Below are 7,423 nucleotides of genomic sequence, written 5' to 3' on the forward strand. Positions count from 1 at the left end.
AATGGCTTCTTTGTTATGTTAAATGCTAAGGAAGTCTCTAGCTAGCACTTTGCTTGGGTTATATAAGATAGCAGAGTACTATGAACCAATGGGTGTCCATGTTATTCTTTCTTGGGGTGATACGCTGTCTCATATGGCTGGGAATCAGTGGCTTTTGGCAGGGAGTTGGAGGAGACACCATGAGGACGACGGACGTGCGGGAAAACTCAGGTTGATCACTCCGGGTGGTCCCGAGCTGTGACTCGAAGGGGTCAGAGTGGTCCCAAAGAGGTCCCCGAGCTCCAACGTGTGCACGAAGAAATTCAACTTTGATAAGTCTGGCGCCTTTTCCATTCCTTTTGTTGTATTGAAATTCAATTCATTTTATAGACTTAATAATAACTATGAAGTGTAATTGGTAAAACGTACATTGTGTGCTGGCTGATGATTGATGTTTGAAGCTGAATCAGGTGGCAGTTCTATAGCGCCGGATGGGGTTTCCCCGAGATAAATACGAGCCAATATAGCTGAGCGTTACATTAGTGGGGGCAGACGTCCGGGTCTGGATTTTCGGTAAAGCTGTATAAGTCGCCACATTAAGTAGTACGAAGATGGATCAAGATAAGATTGCAAGCTGATGTGAGTTAGAGGACCTACCAGTGAATCATGCGTGCATGTTAAGTGGGGTGGATTTCAGCATTTCGGGAGATGTACTAGTGCGAGGGTTGAGTTTGATCAAAGGTATAGGGCAGGTAGACCTGGTAGCTAGAAGGTGTGGTAAAGAAGTGGAATCTAGCTGGGTGTTGGTTCGGACGAGTGCTGACGTCATGACGTTGGAACTGCCAGCGACGGTCAGCATCCAGGGGGAGGCGGGGCCGTGGGATCTCCACACCCTCCCGAAGGAAGAAAGTGAGGAGATGACGGAGGAGGAGCTAGATCAGACCCCAGGGGAGGTGCCAGTAGCCAGTGGTGGAGGGTCAGAGTGGGAAGGCTTGGTCAGGCCCCGTCCCCCAGCTAGGGGTGAGACCTCCGAGTTAGTGGCCACCATTACCTCCCTGGTGAGAAGGGTTGAGGGGCCCCGCCCGAAGCTGAGAATTTTCTCAGGAGCGTCACCCACCCCAGAAGGGGAGGACGACTACGAGGTATGGATTGAGGATATGTCCCAGTTGTTAGAGGCGTGGCCAGGTTGGGATGAGGAAAAGAGACAGCAATTGGCGGAAAGTTTGAGGGGAGGGGCGGCCAGTGTAGTCCGCGAGCTGAGGGCGGAATGGCCCTCGGCTTCCCTGGCGAGGTATCTGGAAGCCTTGGAGGGAGCGTTTGGAATGTCAGGAGATCCCTGGGAACTTTTAGTGGAGTTTCACCACATGGAGCAGGGTAGAGGGGAAAAGCTCTCAGAATATATTTTTCTGCTGGAGAGAATGCTTACTGGGTTGCGGCGCCGAGGAGTAGTGAAGGCGGATGAAATGGCAAGGTTGAGGATGAGTCAGATATTTAGTGATTCTCTAGAGGAGGACAAGGTGGCTTGGAGTCTCCAGCAGTCCTATAAAAGGAGCCCCCCCCCCTTCATCATTCGGGCAGCTGATTAGAGATGTGCGGGAGGAGGAGAGCACTTTGGGCCGGAAAAGGGGCTCGGACCACCGGGGACGATCCTCAGCAGTTCAGGAGGTGGTAGCTTGATTGAGAACCGAGAAACCCAAGGGGTCCCGGGGGGAAGGGACCCCCCCCCCCGCTTGAGGGCATAGATGGGGGAGTACCCCCTTTGGGGAACGGCCCGCACTGTGGGTTGGGAATGGGGAGCATCCTGGGAGGAGAGGGGTGGTGGGTAGCGTGTGTTATAACTGTGGGAAAGAGGAGCATTTCCAGCGGGAATGTGAGTGGCCGGGAGTGTGCTACAGCTGTGGGGAAGCGGGTCACTTTTGGAGGGATTGTGAGAGACAAGATGCCCCGTGGAGGGAAAACCCCTGGGTCACTAAGAAGGTAGAGGTGTCGGGAAACTTAGGAGAGACTCAGTGAGAGAACAGACTGGAGTCTCCGGAGGAACACGTTCCCAGAAAACAGCCATGGGACCCCTGAAAGCACAAGCCCTTATTCCAGATGGACTGGTGGGACCCTGTTCCAACATGTCCCTACGGATAGAGGGAATCTTTGCAAAAGCCATCCTTGACACAGGATCACAGGTTATCTTCGTGTTCCAGTTATTCTACAACAAATATCTAAAGCATTTGCCAATAACCCCGTTTAATGCACTGGAGATTTGGGGCATAAGTGATGGTGACTACCCGTACGATGGATGGGTCAGTGAGATTGGAATTCTTGGAGGGCGATGTGGGAGTGTCGGAAGCCCTTGAGACATTGGTGTTAGTTTGTCCAGACCCGGTGGAAACAGGTGGTGTTGCCCTGCTGGTGGGGACTAACTTCCGTCTTGTGCGATGGCTCCTGGGAGCCTGTAAGGAGAAGGCGGGGGAGAACTTTCTGGAGACCCTCTCGAGCGGCGTTCGAGGATGTGCTTGACCCCCAGGGGCTGGATCCTGAGTTCAAACGAGAGACAGTATGGTGTACTCAGGCGAGGCCTAAAGTGATATGGCCAGGGGAGGTGGCACTAGTGATGGGGACCACCAGATTCCCCAGAGTACCGGCGGACGAGGCCCTGTTAATAGATGCTCTGAAAGACCTTGAAGAGGGGTCTCGGTTCCCGGCTGGGGCACTGGTAAGACCTGAATTGCAGAGGCCCTCGGTTGTACAGGCACGCCGGGTGGGAGTGATTGTAAGGAACACAACGGAGAGGGAGATCACCTTTAAGCGCAGGGTGCCCCTCGCGCACTTGTTCCCGGTTACGGTGATGTTTAGCGCCCCCGTGAGGCTCACTGAAGGAAAACTATTGGAGAACTGGGGGCGACTGACTGAGGAGTCCTTTAACTTTAAAGACTCCCCTGTACGACTGGAGTTAAGAGAAGGTTGGTGGAGAAGATGCCGAAACTAGGGGATGTCTTTTCTCAGGGCGAGTTTGATGTGGGATGTTCCAAGAGCACTCGGCACACTATCCGGGTGACAAATGACACCCCGTTTAGAGAAAGGTCACGGCGATTGGCCCCAGCAGATGTGGAAGATGTGCGGCAGTTGAAGGATGCAGGGATTATTGAGGAGTCCCAGAGCCCCTATGTGTCCCCCATAGTGGTGGCTAGGAAGAAAAATGGGAAGGTACGCATGTGCATGGACTATAGGATCCTGAACCGGCGCACTGTTCCCGACCAGTATATGGTCCCGAGGGTTGAAGACGTGTTGGCCTGTTTGAGTGGTGCGCAGTGGTTTAGTGTCTTGGATTTGCGGAGTGGGTATTACCAGATTCCGATGAGTGAGGCCGATTAAGAGAGCGCGGCCTTTACCTGCCCCCTGGGATTTTTTCAATTCAAACGAATGCCCCAAGGCACACCAGGGGCCCCAGCCACCTACCAACGGCTCATGGAGAGGACAGCGGGGGATATGAACCTGCTGGAGGTGTTGGTGTACCTCGACGACCTGATAGTGTTTGGATCTACTTTGGAAGAACATGAGGAGCGGCTGCTGAAGGTGCTGAGTCAGCTGAAGGAGGAAGGGTTAAAACTTTCCCTGGATAAATGCCAGTTCTGTAAACCATCGGTCGGCTATGTTGGACACATAATTTCGTGAAATGGAGTGGCCACTGATCCAGCTAAGATAGCCGCGGTGACCACCTGGCTGAGACCCCAGAAGGTGAGCGCCTTACGCTTGTTTTTGGTGTTCTGTGGGTATTACCGGCGATTCGTGAAAGGATATGCGAAAATGAGTCACCCATTGAACCAGCTGTTGTGTGGTTATCCACCTGTGGAGAAGAAAAGGAAGGGAGACCGAGGACTTGGGGTAGAAGGATACATGAACCTGGCAGAGCTGTTTGGATCGAGGTGGAATGCTCAGTGTGAGGAGGCGTTCCAATCTCTGAAAAGGGCGCTGACACAGGCCCAGGTGTTGGCTTTTGCTGATCCCCAGAAGCCGTATGTGCTACACACTGATGCCAGTCGCGAGGGTCTGGGGGCTGTCCTGTATCAGGAACAGGGCAACGGATTGAGGCCGGAGGCATTTGTCAGCCGAAGCTTGTCGCCATCTGAGAGAAACTATCCCACTCACAAGTTGGAGTTCCTGGCGCTGAAATGGGCGGTGGTGGACAAGTTGAGCGACTATCTATATGGGGCCAAGTTTGAGGTGAGAACGGATAACAACTCTCTCACTTATATCCTGACCTCGGCAGAGCTAGATGCTACTGGACATCAGTGGTTGGTGGCCTTGTCGGTCTATGATTTCAGCCTGAAGTACCGGCTGGGGAGTCAGAACATCGATACAGATGCTTTATCTCGTTGGGCACATGAGGGGCCGGGCACGGATGAGGAGTGGGAGAGTGTCCCTGCCCCGGGAGTGAAGGCCATGTGTCAATTTGCGAGCGACGCTGAAGCAGGAGCCCCGATGGGGCCGGATCGTGCAGTAGATCAATTAGGGGCTGATGGTGACGCGCTACCCACTGTGTACTGTAATGTGACTGCCCTGAGGAACAGGCACTTGCGGGAGTTGAGCCCCCAGGAAGTGGGGGTGGCTCAGCGGGATGACCCGAGCATTGGCACTATCTGGTACGCGGTTAGAAAGGGGATATCGCTCAGGCGGAGAAGGCAATGCACGCCTCCGTTCCCCTACTACTGAAGGAGTGGCCTCGGTTGAAGCTGAAGAACCAAGTCTCGTACCGGCTCACGTCGCCCCCGGATCACCCCCAGCGCTGGCAGCTGGTCATGCCTGAGAAGCATCGGAAGTCCATACTCCAGGCACTACATGATGATTCCGGGCACTTGGGGTAGAAAAGACCCATGGATTACTCAAGGACCGGTTTTACTGGCCCCGGATGAGGGGAGAGGTTGAAGAATACTGTAAGAAATGCAGTTGTTGCATCAGGAGGAAGACCCTGCCTGCGCAGGCAGCTCCTCTGTCCCATTTGCAGAGTGCGGGACCCATGGACCTGGTGTGTATGGATTTCCTGTCTATTGAGCCAGACACCAGCAACACTGTGAATGTCTTAGTCATCACGGATCACTACACTAGATATGCGCAGGCATTTCCCACAAAGGATCAGAAAGTGACTGCAGTGACGAAGGTGTTATGGGAGAAGCACTTAGTTCATTATGGCCTCCCCCGGTGGATCCGTAGTGATCAGGGACGGGACTTCGAGAGCAGGCTTATCCATGAATTACTGGGTGTGCTTGGGGTTGGGAAATCCAGTACCACCTGCTATCACCCACAGGGTAATCCTCAGCCCAAGAGGTTTAACTGGACCCTGCTGGACATGCTTGGCACTCTGTAGATTGGTCAGAAGAGTAAGTGGAGTCAGCACATCGACCATTTGGTTCACTGTTACAATTATACTCGCAATGACGCTACGGGGTACTCGCCTTATTATCTGATGTTCAGGCGGGAAGCGAGATTACCCATTGACCTGTGTTTTGGGACTGAAGTGGGTGAATTACCTTCGAAGCCATGTCTGAAGTATGTGTCCGATATGAGGAGAGAGTTGAAAAGGGCGTATGAATTGGCTGCGGTGGCAGCCACCAAGCAGGAATAAGAAGAGGTATGATCAGAAAGTAAAGTTCGCCCAACTGTTGCTGGGAGACCGGGTCCTTATCCGGAATTTAGGACTACCTGATAAGCACAAGTTGGCGGATCGCTGGGCTGCCACTCCCTATGTGGTTGAGAGCCAGGTGCCGAATCTACCTGTTTATCGGGTGAGACCAGGGGATGGGAAGGGGCCTGTCAAGGTACTCCATCGGAACCACCTGTTGCCTCTGGGTCGAGAGGTGCAGGTAGACCAAGAGCCTGAATGGGTGTTTATGCCTAGTATAGTCATAGTCATACTTTATTGATCCCGGGGGAAATAGTACAAGGACTCTGTGAGAGTGCGGGGCGAAGGAAGAGCCCGCTGTGAAAGAGATGGGGCCGGACCCCACCCCGAAAAGGGATACGTCTTCAATAGATGATGATTTGGATGTGTGGCACCTGTTTCCCTTCACTAACTCCCCGATACCGGAAGAAGAGGCTCCTGGCCCATCCCCCACTGAGTCAGGGGAGAGAAGGGATGGTGTTGAGGAGCCGTCTGAAATACAGCTGGCATTGGGGGAAGAGAGGGTGAAACCAGAACCCGAGGCAGAGGGCTCACAGGTGCTGAGGGGTCCCAGTGAGGGTGAGGGTCCGATACGTAGGCCCAGGGTGTCAGCTGTGGTGTCTAAGCTGGAAGGGTCAGTAGGGGAGATTCGGAGGTCTCAGAGAAGTAGGCACCCCCCAGAGAGGTTGAGCTATACATTGCCGGGAGAACAGGGTGTGATCTCTGTGGACTGAGGACGTCAGACACTGGATTGATCATGTCCACTTGATTCTCCAGCATTGGATTGTGTGTGTCATGTTCTATGGTTAACTTAAGCAAGTGACTGGTCTCCTGGATCAGAAGATCAATCTCATCTACAGGCACATTTCTGATTGGTGTTCCATTGATTTCCAAAATCCTATCACCAACATGAATGGAGTTTTTCACATCTGGACTGATACAGTCCGTATTCACTTCTTTGGCCCCTACGGTGTGTCCATGGTCATGACCCACACGATCCAATGCTGGAGTGGACATGATCAGGTCACCTCTCATCCTCCGTCACTACAAGGAGAAAAGGCCAAGTTCACTCAACCGATTCTCATCAGGCACATTCTCCAATCCAGGTAACATTGTTGTTAATCTCTGCTGTACTCTGTCTATAGCGTCCATATCCTTTCTGTAGTGAGGTGACCAGAAATGAACACAGTCCTCCCAGGTTGTGGTTTCGGGTTCCTTGAAGACACCTGATAATATAAGCCAAAGTCAGCATGGTTCCCTCAAGGAAAAATTTTGCCTGATAAATCTGCTGGAATTCTTTGAGGAAATAATGAGCAGGATGGACAAAGGAAAATCAATGGAAGTTGTGCACTTAGATTTTCAGAAGGCCTTTGACAAGGTGCTGCAGATGAGCCTGCTAAGCAAGATAAAGTCCACAGTGTTACAGGAAAGATTCTAGCATTGATAAAGCACTCACTGATTGGCAGGAGGCAAAGGGGAAGACTTTTCTGATTGGCTGCCAGTGACTAGTAGGGTTGGTTTTGGGACATTGTATGTCAATGATTTGGATGACAGAATGATGGCTTTGTGGCCACGTTTACAGACAATACGAATACAGGTGGAGTATCAGGCAGTGTTGACTGCTGGGAAAAAGGGAGACTGCAAAAGGGCTTGGATGGACTAGAAGAATGGGCAAAGTGAAAGGATGTGGGTATAGACAATGATGAAGGGTAAAGATGGTGAGAGGATGTGGGTAGACACAATGATGCAGGGTATAGATGGTGAAAGCATGTGGGGAAAAACAATGATGAAGAG

General features: G+C 52.3%; 1 pseudogene; it reads left to right on the forward strand.

Annotated features, from left to right (window-relative positions):
• The first annotated feature begins 590 nt into the window (after positions 1 to 590).
• On the forward strand, positions 591 to 1,992 carry LOC140198393 (paraneoplastic antigen Ma2 homolog; annotated as a pseudogene).
• Positions 1,993 to 7,423: the final 5,431 nt, after the last annotated feature.

The sequence above is a fragment of the Mobula birostris genome, chromosome 5, assembly GCF_030028105.1.
Source record: "Mobula birostris isolate sMobBir1 chromosome 5, sMobBir1.hap1, whole genome shotgun sequence".
NCBI lineage: Eukaryota > Metazoa > Chordata > Chondrichthyes > Myliobatiformes > Myliobatidae > Mobula > Mobula birostris.